This window comes from Cyprinus carpio, chromosome A3 (assembly GCF_018340385.1).
Source record: "Cyprinus carpio isolate SPL01 chromosome A3, ASM1834038v1, whole genome shotgun sequence".
Taxonomy (NCBI): domain Eukaryota; kingdom Metazoa; phylum Chordata; class Actinopteri; order Cypriniformes; family Cyprinidae; genus Cyprinus; species Cyprinus carpio.
In genome coordinates, this window is record NC_056574.1 from 33,817,920 (window position 1) to 33,831,162 (window position 13,243).

The 13,243-nt window shown below is 37.4% G+C and overlaps 1 pseudogene across 1 annotated transcript in view; it reads left to right on the forward strand.

Annotated features, from left to right (window-relative positions):
- Positions 1 to 13,243, forward strand: part of LOC109053860 — a 111,674-nt pseudogene that overhangs the window by 83,007 nt on the left and 15,424 nt on the right. Inside the window, exons 9-13 of the transcript XR_006155587.1 lie at positions 1,705 to 1,734; positions 6,342 to 6,482; positions 7,652 to 7,825; positions 12,280 to 12,371; positions 12,887 to 12,949. The product of XR_006155587.1 is annotated as a protein kinase C alpha type-like (transcript). The remainder of the gene's footprint in view (positions 1 to 1,704; positions 1,735 to 6,341; positions 6,483 to 7,651; positions 7,826 to 12,279; positions 12,372 to 12,886; positions 12,950 to 13,243) is intronic.

Sequence of the window (13,243 nt, forward strand, 5' to 3'; positions counted from 1 at the left end):
AAGACCAAAAAGCCACTGTCAGGGTCCCCATAGCAACCGTTTCCATGGTGAGATCTTGTGGTTGGTGTGTTGGTGGGATGCTGAAGGATGCCAGGGACACGACGGGTGCTGAGATCCCTTTGTCAAGTGTTTGCTTATTATGTTTGGCTTTATACTGCTGTAAGTGTTTGCTTTTGTGTCTGTTTTGTTTTCTCTCCTCAAACAGTCTTTCAGAGCTTTCACCTCACTCTTTCTCAATGGGATATCAAGGAAACCAGGCCCGGCATATGAAGTCATCATGGTTTTGATAGTATTCATGAATCACGATTCTCAAAAACAGCCACCCCGAAAAGTATTCAGATACTTCATTGTGTAAAAAAATAAAAAAATAAAAAATAAAAAAAATAATCTACTGTAAATATAATCACAATGCACATTTTGACATAATGTGGTTGTCAGTGGACCATGACCAAAGTGCTTTCCAGCATCATTACATACAGTCGCACAAACAAAAATGTAAATTAAAAGTTAAATCCTGATCACTCTAATCAATTCTAAAAGCTGTACTAAAAAGATACAACTTCAGTCTAGACTTAAAAGTATCCACAGATGGGGAAGATTTAATGTGCATCGGAAGAGGGTTCCATAATCATGGGGCAGGCACTGAAACTGCCCGATCACCCTTTGATCTAGTTTTAGGAACATGAAGAATCATCTGACTCAAGGAGCTCATATTTCTTGTATTTTGGTAAGAAATCTAAAGTTCAACAATATATTTTGGGGCAATACCATGCAACGCTTTGAAAACCATCAACAGTACCTTAAATTCAATTGTAAACTTTACAGGCAACCATTGTAAAGAAACCAGATCTGGGATAATTCTCTCTCTTCTTTGTGCGAGTCAAAAATCTAGCAGCAGCATTTTGCACTAATTGAAGTCAAGATAACTGACCCAGTGAGATACTTATATATATATATATATATATATATATATATATATATATATATATATATATATATATATATATATATATATATATATATATATATATATAAAGAATTACAATAATCAATGCATGATGATACAAAAGGATGAATAACAGTCTCCCAGGTTCTTAAACGAGATAATTGATGTCAGCTTAGAAATAATTCTGATTTGATAAAATGCAGTAACTGTTTAAGCCGAATCCATTATAACACCCAGATTCTTAACATGATCTGAAACACTTAACATCATAGAGGCCAACCTACTTATAATTTCCTTGGAAGAGATGACAACCAAGTATCCATCTTTAAACTTTCTTCTTCATAGGAAAACTAATATGTATTTCATAAAATTGTGAATCTGTTTTGACAGAAGTATTGCACCAGTAGGCACTATATACTGTACTATGAACTATATGACAATCGGAAATGGCGATAGAATGCGTAAAACTGGCTTTTTGTTTCAAATACTGCTCTAGCAACAATGAGCAGAAATCATAATCTGGTAAAAATGCTTTCAGTATTCCATCTTCTGCTGTTTTCTTAATGCTTGTGTCAGTTGCCTGACAGTGAGTGATTTGTGTTGGTTTGACTGATCCTCTCTCCTTGTTCTGTGACGTTTGTTTCCTGCCTGTCTGCATCTACAGCAGAAGTCTGAAGAGAAAAGAACAGACCTGCTGTGTCTTCACAGTCCCTGTATGCAGATAGCAGAATAACATCCCAGTTTTTCCCCTCTTATAGGCCTGTCAGTTCAATATCCACCTGCTGAAGGTAGCCTCCTCTCTCTGCCCTGCTCGCCTCTCGTCTGTCTCTATCTGTTCATCATAGAGTATTCTAATTCACTCTCTCTGATTATTTGTGTGGCTCAGGCTGCTACAAAGAAATCAGATTTACTAACAAAGATGCAATCCAACTTCTTTCAGGTTTCTATTCCCTTTCACTTACACTATGCATACACACTTTCTTGCATTTATTTAAATGAACATCCACTGACATCTGACCTCTGATCAGTGAAAGAGGTGACAGAAATAGTGCCATCTGATCATGAAATTATTATTACTATTTCAACACTTTGAATAGTAATGATCAGCAACATATTTGTTTTGTCAATAGATGATTTTTAAGCGATAATGTAACCTATTATATGGTTACAGTGTTGAATGAGACATGCAAATTGGATGATATTCCAATGAAAAATTCATATTGTATTTTACAAATTATTTTCTATTACATTAAACATAATAAAACCAATCAAGTAGTAGTTAAATCTATGAAATCTGTCAAATAATCATGGGCTTCATGGGCAGTTGTTAGTAAATAGGCAGAACACAGAAGCTAAAGGACAGGCACTGATCTTTTGGCTGTTTGTGATCTGCTTCAGCCTTTCCTCACACTCTGACCCTGAGCATGCTTCATGTGCATCCTGAATGAATGACAAACAGATCACATCTTTTTGTCTCCCACTACAGATAGATTCTGTTTTAGTCATTTACTATAAAAGCTTATTAGCACTGTTCTTATTTCACTGCACTGTTGACAGTCTGAAGTGCACTAGTGTTTGGGTTTGCACTATCTTGAGATCTCCGATAGGGGGCAGCACATGATAACTCTTCTTGATGTGTCTGAATGTTTACTATTTCTCAAAGACCAACATGTTAATGAAATGACAAATTTCAACTCATAAATGTGTGCATGTGAGAACATGCATAATAATGTATTACTGGGTCATTGTCTAGACAATATTTGTTATATATATGTATATATATATATATATATATATATATATAGTCAAGAAGTGTATTATATGCACATATATTTTACAGAGTATTATTAGATGTGTTTACATTTTGTATACTTAGCTTAAAATGATATTACACTGTTATTACAATGTTATTACACAGTAATTGCTATTAATAGGACATGTAACTACATCTGTAATTACATTATTTCACATATTATTTAAAATGTGCATCTTAATTTGTACCCCAATGTAAATAGCATCATATCTTATTAGATTAATATAATGGAACATAGAGACACCGAAAACATGAAAACAATGTTGTGTGGGTGGCTGAATGGTAACTCTTCTTACTTGATAAATCTTTACCCGGGATGTTTATACACTGTGTTTATTTATGCCCCATCCACATGGAGACACATTTAGCTGTATACGCATAAATTTTGTATCGTATAGGCGTTTCGTCCACATGGATCCGGCGTGTTGGAAGAGTGAAACAGTTTTTGAAATTGGGTCCTAGAGTGGATAAATCTGAAAATGCCGCCCTTGTGTTTTTGTGTGGACAACGAATCTGTACATTTTCTGAAACGATGAGGTCATCAGCCCATGTCTCGCCCCAGTCAGACACCGCTACGTCACGTAACAGCAACAAAAACATGAACAAACACTGATCGATTGTCTTTTTATTAACTAACATTAACACAGATTAATAATTGTATTGTTCCATTTTCGTTTGTATAACGTGCGCAAGATTTATGTGCATAGTCCGAGTCTTCTTCTCCGTTTTTAGTTTATCTCTGTGGCAGAATTACAGCGCCACATGCTGTATAATACAAGATGTATACTACATCTTTTTGTGTCGGTTTCGTGGTTTCGTGTGGACGCAGATATTTCTCAAGACGAGGGGGAAAAAGGGAAAGGTCTGGCTTCGTGTGGACATAACCTTAGAGTCCTACCCATAAGATTAACCCTAACCTTAACTTTTTTAGCTGCAAATACAAATAATGTGATGCTGTAGTTTTACAGAATGGCATGTATATTCACAAATATATATATATATATATTATGTATGTAACACTTTATTTCTCTCAATTCTCACTATTAACTAGTTGTTTGTTAACATTCATATTACTAGCACATTGGCTGTTTTATTATAAAGCACATATTCAACATGACCATATTTTACGTTACTTAACCTAAACTTAACTACTTCACTAACTAATAGGAGTTTGAGGCAAAAGTCGTAGTTAATAGTTATTAGTAAGAATTGGTCCCCAAACTAATGTGTGACCATTATGTCTCACTCTATTTTAAAAATAAAGGCTCCAAAAAGGTTTTTGGAGCAATGCAATTTGGTGTTTCCCAAAGAACATTTCAGTGAACAGTTCTTCAAAGAACCATTTGAAGAGCATTTTAATAATCTGAAGAATGTTTTACTATGCATGTTACAGGTTCTTCATGGAAATGTATCAATAATGCAAATGCAAACCAGTCATATACTTGTGTAATATCTCATTATTGTCTAAGATGTTAGCCATGCAAGTCTGCACACCTGCCTTTTACACATTAGTTATTTATAGAAGCCATAAGGATAACGCTACTTTAATAATTCTGGAAAATCATTACCAGTGACTGGATGCCTCAAATTAAATTAGCGTATGAAATGTTTGATAATTATTTGGTATTTTTCCATCATGCTATCTCTACAGTCAGAGGACACATAGTGATGGTGTTCCTCTGACCTCAGACATTAGTGGGCCCTTCTGTGAAATAGGTGCATTTTCCATTTCAAAAAAAAATTATATTTAATGTCAATTTCATTAGGATTTTAAACATTCTGTGACATGTAATGTATTAGTGTTAATATATTTCTGTCACAGTCACCAGCTGGAGTGCCCTTGACAACCATCTATCCCTCTGTCACTCAGTCTTGGACTTATTTCCCATAATCCTTTGCACACACTCATCAGCACTCATTGTTTGCACCTGTGTCTAGTTAACCCTGTCTGCTCACCCTTTATAAGCCTGGTTCAGTTTGTCATTTATTGCTAAGTTTTGCTTGTATAAACTGCATTTCTAAGCCTTGTTTCCTGTTTCTTCCATGTCTTGTTACTCTGCCTGTTTTTGGATTACTCTTTAGCCTGAGATTTTGACCTGTTTTTATTGTTTGGACTGTTTACCTGTGTATATGATCTTCTTCCTGTTTCTGGAATTTGATTGTGGATTACCCCTTCATTAAATATACTGCGTTTGGATCCTCTGTCTTTGTGTCACCATGCAGTTCATGACAATTTCATTGTGCCAGAAAATTAAATGTTCATTCAAATGTTCAAATTAAATGTATTAAATATTAAAACAATGTCAGAATTGTAACTGGATTGACAGAAAATTTTTATAGCTTATGTAGGCTTTGGGTGTATATTAGAAGGAAAAAATATTATTTTTGCAAATGTCAAATTGTCAATCAAAGTAACAGGGCTGATATTTGTTAATAATTTTTTAATGATTACTTTATAATTATTATCAATATGGGTATATTTGTGAAAACTGTTAAATGAAGAGTCTCACTGAGCTCCACTGGATACGGACGCCGCATACAGAACAACATCAGTACTTCATGATTACAGTTAACAGACCTTCTCAAACATCTGACAGTCTGTACAAGAGACTTGTCATTTCTTTTGCCAGATGCCAATATGTATACATTCATTTTGAGGTACTGTTGGAATCCGTGCAGGACACAATGCGAATACCTTGTGACATTTTGACCTCAGATCTTCATTAGACAGACAGAATTTGGAAGATGACCTGCATGTCAACCATGAGTCTGGTTTATTTTGCATGTTGCAACCTGCAGGGGTGTTCACACTGACAGCGATTTTGAGTGATCAGCCTCATACATTTTTATTGAGTTAGCCATTTGAGGTGACATGAACAACAGCGACCATAGGCAATGCAACAAAATGGAGTTTAGCTGTAGGGCACCTTCACACTAGAGAAAGGAAACAGCCAGGTCAATTTGAAATCAAGCATGTAAATGCAGTGAATTGCATTTTGTGAAAGCACCTGCTGTATGTTCTGACAAGAATATGTTTAATATGTTTTTTTTTTTTTTTTCTACATCCATGTGCCGCACCATCAAAACTAAAATCAGTGGATTCACTGTGTTAAGCCTAGTGGGCAACTGAGTAACAATGCCTCTTCAACTAATAGTGACTGGGTGACCTTCAGTGATTGAATAACAGTCAGTGTGAATGGGCTTTACATTAAAGCCAAACACACTCTAGGTCACCATGATATACGTTACAGTATACAGAACAGATTTTGAAAAGGGTATGAAAGCTAATCTTTAAGAATTAGCCTGGATATTTCCAGCAATGGGTTTTTGTTTGATAGGCCTGGAGATCTCCACAGTGTCTTTCAGTCTTTCTCGAGCAGCTGCGGATGTCTCATGAGCCCAGCACACATTTTTCGGCATGTCCTGTCATTTTCACACAGGCCTGACCATGTAACAGCACGTTTCTAAGAAGTGCCATGTTTTGTAGTTGAGCACGCAACAGAAATTGAAGTATCAGACATGCACTCGAGTGTTGTGGAAGCTCATGTATTGGTCATTGATCACTCTCCATCACTCTTGTAGAAAGCCAAGTTCGGTCCTGGGAAGAAAGTCATCACTCCCACTGATCACCGACGCTTCAGTTTTCCATCTGGAAACTTGAACAGAGTTCAACTCAGTGACTTCCATTTTCTGGCTCTTCTGGGCAAAGGCAGTTTTGGGAAGGTCAGTCACACATACTTATTGCTCCTGACATGCCTCAAAAAATGCTTAAATGTCTTTCAAAGATAAACCTTACAAAAATCCAGCTACTAGTTCTTCCTCAGAATGACTTTGTTTCTCAGTGGACTGATTAAAACAACCGAATTGCATGAATCCAGCTGATAAGATTGGAGCTTGTCATTTTTGGCTTATCTATGGATAAAGGTACAGTCACGTTGGGCAAAAAAGTTCAGTTGTCTCGTCAATAGTATAGCAATGTATAGAGCACAGCTTGCAAAGGTCACTTTCAAACCAAGCAGCTTTTTGTTGAAGTCGAGTGGCCAATTTATAAATTAGAGATGAAACCCCAATTCGAATCACTCAATTTCACTTATGAAATTATGCCAAGCAGCATTAAATGTGTCCGCACCTTAAGAAAGCATATGCCAATTAACTTTCTAACCCTTCACTAAGGCTATGTTCACACTGCAAGCATTAGTGCTCAATTCCGATTTATTGCTCAGATTTTTTTGTATGGCTGTTTACATTATCAGTTTTAAATGTGGCCAATATCAGATTCCAGTTTGAACAAAATAACTATAACAAGACATCATGAAGCGTGCCGTCATACAGAAGTAAACACGGTGGCCACTGAAGTAAGCGCTTACGCTTTCAGTTAAATGCTGATGTGCCTCGGAAGCCAGCAAATTCATGAGGGGGCGATAAAGAGGATGAAGATGAGGAGACAGAGAGCAAAGTTTTTAAATATTTACGGTACAACCCCATAATCTTGTATCGAGCTGTAATACTGAAATACTTCGTAAAGCAACACCTCTTGTCTCTCCATTGTCTTACCTCATATTAACTAAGTGTCAAAGGTATACCAGTATGTTAAATCTCCTGTCAGCGTGGAAAAATGACGAATGTCAATTTAGAGTCACATGAATTCTGATATGACCGTTCAGACTGCAGTCGCATTGCAAAACATCAGATTTAGGACCACATATGGAAGGGGCCCAATTCAGAAATGAAAAGATCAGATTCCATGTGGTTTGTGCTGTTCACATTTGCCACGAGACAAAACGATCTGAGTCACATGTCAGCAAAAAAAAAATCAGATTTGGGCCACATTTTCCTGCAGTGTGACCATAGCCTAAGAGTTTCCATCTAGTGTGTGCTTGCTTTCAACGTAGGTGATGTTGGCAGAGATGAAGTCCACTGAGGAGCTGTATGCCATTAAAATCCTGAAGAAGGACGTGGTGATCCAGGATGATGATGTGGAGTGCACAATGGTGGAGAAGAGAGTGCTGGCCCAAAAAGATAAGCCACCTTTCCTCACCCAGCTGCACTCCTGCTTCCAGACTGTGGTGAGAAATGCATCTCTTTATACTGTATCTACTGTGCTTTTTCATTTTGGAGCATTTCTATTGCCAGTAGCTGTTACAATACCAGTAGGCAGTAGACACAAAAAATATGAAGTCATTTTCTCGCCCTCAGTCCAAACCATGACTCTCCTCTTCAAATTCTAATCAAATCTTTATACTTATCTGTCAAATCCTTACCTTTTTCATGCAGTTACAGTTCAGTGATCACATATGTCAAGATCCAAAAATGCCAACTCCATAAAAATTAGTTTTCTGAAGCCATACAATAGCTACCCAGGCTCATTGGAAGTACAGTACGTGCCTCTACCTACATTTCTGCAAAACTCAAAAAACATACCTATATATTTACAGTTGAAATGAACACTAGAGGCAGTAAAACTCCAACAACTTTTATTAGCTCAACTCACTATTAAATAACCATTAACTATGACTTTTGACTCAATAAACTCCTAATTACTGCTTAGGAAGGTAATTGTTAAGTTGAGGTATTGGGTAGGATTAGGAATGTAGAATATGGTCATGCAGAGTATGTACTTTGTAAGTACTAATAAATAGCCAGTATGCTAGTAATATGCATGCTAACAAGCAACAAGTTAATTGAGGATTGGTCCCTATACTGAAGTATTACCTTATTTTCCAACATGATTTTTAGCGATTTTAGCAACACTCCCCACACATTTGAATTCTTGCCTGTACCAATGTAATAAAAACATGGACACGGGAACTGCTGTGAAACGTGCAATAAAGTATGTAATATCAGTGTTGCAGAAATGTCGCAACAAGCACATATTTTTTCAGTGAGCCTGGGTTGTGCAATAGCTATTTGACAACAGATATGGTGCCTGTTCACATCAAATGTCATTGTTTTCATGGCTTGTGACTAAACATCATTGAATTTCAGTCTGCTCCCCACACAGAGTAATCATATGGCTTCAGAAGACTTTGAATAAAGCACACAGGTCATATTGACCAGTTCTATGATTCTTTTATACTGCCTTTAATAGTAATTTTGTTCTCTTTGGAGTATGACTGCTATTTTTATTGTGGAAAAGAGCTGCATGAAGAAGAAATTCTCATAAAAATGTATGTAAACAGCTGATGTAGGTAAATAGTGTCTGTGTTTGGGGTTTTGTAAGCGTCAGATAGGGAAAGTCACAGCAGGCCGCTCTCAGGGGCCATTTACATCACAATGTTTTCAGCCAAAAACGAGAAACTTTTTATGCGTTTTGTCTTCGTTTACACGACAAATGCGTTTTGGGAACTGAAAAAGCATATTTTTGAAAACGGGTTTCAAAGTGCAAGTTTTTGAAAACGCCAAAGTTATCGATTCCATGTAAACACCCAAAACGGGAACCTTTGAAAACAGTGATGTCATGCGCATGCTAGAACGTGTTAGGTATGTAGACATGCACAGTACATGTCGATTTTAAAGGCAAGTGCGAACAAACATACACAACAATGGCAGAGTACATGGTAGTGTTGTTGCTGCTCTAGACTTTGCAAAGCTTCTTCAGCAAAGTGTGGATTTACTTCAACATTACAACCAACAGCAGAGACGCATCATATACATCACTTCCCCACAGGTACTGTTTACTAATAAATTGTGACAGCGCCATCTACTGGCCTGGCATACGTAATACAGTGTTTTTGTAAATGTGAATCATTTTGAAAACATTGTTGTGTATACGTGAAACTTTTTAAAAAATGCAAGGAAAAAACGTTTCCGTTTTGGACTACATTGTTGTCGTGTAAACGTAGCCTCAGTATGGGCATCCTGCTGATGAATAATGCAACAGATCCCAGCATGCTCTTACTAAATATTCATGAGCTGCACGCAGACAGCAAACCAGCCATCATGTCCACTCACATTTCACTCCAAACACCGTAACTCCCCCTGGGTCGGTCACGATTAACACAACTGGTGTCAGGGTAAGCTGACACAGCTGTGCTGAAAAGGTCTGCAGAGCCGTTCACCAGTGTATGTTGTCTTTTGGTGCTGTACTGGAGTCCTCACCAGACTTCTTAAATAGCACAGCAAGCATGATTTCCTTATTCAACCAGCCAGGCCATCACCAAACCAGCATGGTAGTAGAAAACAGAGAATTATGGGTAACCTGTAATGTCATAATGGTTCAAAGATAGGGCTCAACAATAAAGATTTTTTTTCTGCAGTAATTCTCATTTTAAATTTTCCCACCACAAAAGAATGTTTTTTAAATATTTTAATTAAAAAATAAAAAAAAATTGTTAGAAATATTATTTTTTTTATTATAATGTTTTTTGTGACATTTTTAGAAGAAAATATGCAATAAAATATACACCTTCACTATCTTTAATAATAATTAAAATAAATATTGTCCTTTACAAATTTAACATTTGCAACAAGCTAGAATTTGTGTAGCTGTAATGTATATACAGGTCCTTCTCAAAAAAATAGCATATTGTGAAAAAGTTCATTATTTTCCATAATGTAATGATAAAAATTAAACTTTCATATATTTTAGATTCATTGCACACCAACTGAAATATTTCAGGTCTTTTATTGTTTTAATACTGATGATTTTGGCATACAGCTCATGAAAACCCAAAATTCCTATCTCAAAAAAATTAGCATATTTCACCCGACCAATAAAAGAAAAGTGTTTTTAATACAAAAAAAATCAACCTTCAAATAATTATGTTCAGTTATGCTCTCAATACTTGGTCGGGAATCCTTTTGCAGAAATGACTGCTTCAAATGCGGCGTGGCATGGAGGCAATCAGCCTGTGGCACTGCTGAGGTGTTATGGAGGCCCAGGATGCTTCGATAGCGGCCTTAAGCTCACCCAGAGTGTTCGGTCTTGCGTCTCTCAACTTTCTCTTCACAATATCCCACAGATTCTCTATGGGGTTCAGGTCAGGAGAGTTGGCAGGCCAATTGAGCACAGTAATACCATGGGTCAGTAAACCATTTACCAGTGGTTTTGGCACTGTGAGCAGGTGCCAGGTCGTGCTTAAAAAACGAAATCTTCATCTCCATAAAGCTTTTTCAGCAGATGGAAGCATGAAGTGCTCCAAAATCTCCTGATAGCTAGCTGCATTGACCCTGCCCTTGATAAAACACAGTGGACCAACACCAGCAGCTGACATGGCACCCCAGACCATCACTGACTGTGGGTACTTGACACTGGACTTCAGGCATTTTGGCATTTCCTTCTCCCCCAGTCTTCTTCCCCCAGACTCTGGCACCTTGATTTCCGAATGACATGCAAAATTTGCTTTCATCCGAAAAAAAGTACTTTGGACCACTGAGCAACAGTCCAGTGCTGCTTCTCTGTAGCCCAGGTCAGGCGCTTCTGCCGCTGTTTCTGGTTCAAAAGCACACGCCTGTGCACGGTGGCTCTGGTGTTTCTACTCCAGACTCAGTCCACTGCTTCCGCAGGTCCCCCAAGGTCTGGAATCGGTCCTTCTCCACAATCTTCCTCAGGGTCCAGTCACCTCTTCTTGTTGTGCAGCGTTTTTTGCCACACTTTTTCCTTCCCACAGACTTCCCACTGAGGTGCCTTGATACAGCACTCTGGGAACAGCCTATTCGTTCAGAAATTTCTTTCTGTGTCTTACCCTCTCGCTTGAGGGTGTCAATGATGGCCTTCTGGACAGCAGTCAGGTCGGCAGTCTTACCCATGATTGCGGTTTTTGAGTAATGAACCAGGCTGGGAGTTTTTAAAAGCCTCAGGAATCTTTTGCAGGTGTTTAGAGTTAATTAGTTGATTCAGATGATTAGGTTAATAGCTCGTTTAGAGAACCTTTTCATGATATGCTAATTTTTTTGAGATAGGAATTTTGGGTTTTCATGAGCTGTATGCCAAAATCATCAGTATTAAAAAATAAAAAGACCTGAAATATTTCAGTTGGTGTGCAATGAATCTAAAATATATGATAGTTTAATTTTTATCATTACATTATGGAAAATAATGAACTTTTTCACAATATGCTAATTTTTTGAGAAGGACCTGTATATAAGTATAAATGAATTTTTATGGCAAATGATGGCATACAATGCATAACATTACTGACAGGTTTGTACGTTTCAACACATTCTTACTGATTTCTCCAAAACTATCAAAATCTCATCTGTGTTAGAAAGTTAGACAATATCCTGATGACAAATAAGAATAGAATTCGCACTGAAGATGTAGAATAAGAAATGATTCAGTCGTGCATTTTAAATTTAAGTATTATTCAATATGCAATATGTGTTTGGTTGTAAAAGTAATTGGCTTTCTAATCTGAGAAAGAACAAAGGGTAGGTGACAGCAGATCTTCCTGACACCTGGTGTGGACACCAGTCTGTCATACAGTATATCAATCTGATCTGAGGTCAGTACATGGATTCAATACAGGGGCCTGCTTGTTGTTTTCTGCAGCTGCACTATTTATCTTTTGTCTTTTGTCAGGATCGTCTGTACTTTGTAAACGATTAAAACAACATTTAACACATCAAGCAACACATCAAACAATTCAGCAAGTTTAAGGAGCCACAAGTCGTGTAAGACATGACTCACTTCTTACTGTCAATCAGAACCGCACGAGTACAGACTAGTGATGAGCACAAGCCAAGCACAACACATAGCTTTACATGTGACAGAACATGCTGGTTTGTTGAACAATGCAAAAACACATACAGTATAAAAATGGCACAGACGAAAAGCTCTAAACAGTTGCTCCATCAACACCCAGTCTCCTCTCATGAATAAAACTGCAAACATATAGCAAAGGAAACATATGAGGGCCTGTTCATGAAGAGCTGCTCCTCAAATAGAATTGTTCATGTTGTTATTCTAATACTGTACATGTCTGTGTGAGCAGAGAATGTCACACCAAACCATTTTTTCACCTTGTCAGCAGAGGCTAGAAATTTCTGCTGGAACAATCAACGCTTGAACAAAGGCACATTTGTTTCCTTTGCTTCTTGTAAGGGCTGGGATACCAATCTGAGAAATGCAAAAAAAAAAAAAATGTAATGTGTGATGCCGACTAATCTACACTGTGGTCTGTTGACAGATTCTATGCAGCAGAGATTGCTGTCGGACTCTTCTTTCTTCATAGGAAGGGAATTATTTACAGGTGAGTGGATTACAGTATCTTTACTTTATTGCTCTACACAGAATTGAGGAGCACAGTAGATCTTATTGATGCAGTCACATGCTGTCAGTGTGTCACCGTCAGTGGAAAATACACTTACTTGGAGCAGATGAGACTCTCCACAAGATCAAATTAGATTAGCTGAGAACGGAGCCAATAACAGCTGAGATGGTGTCAAGGCAAACTTATTAAATTTCATTTTCGTTATTACTGTTACAGCAGTATAAATATTCCTGTCCAGAGAACGAGACTCTTAGAGGAAAACCTGGCTGTAAG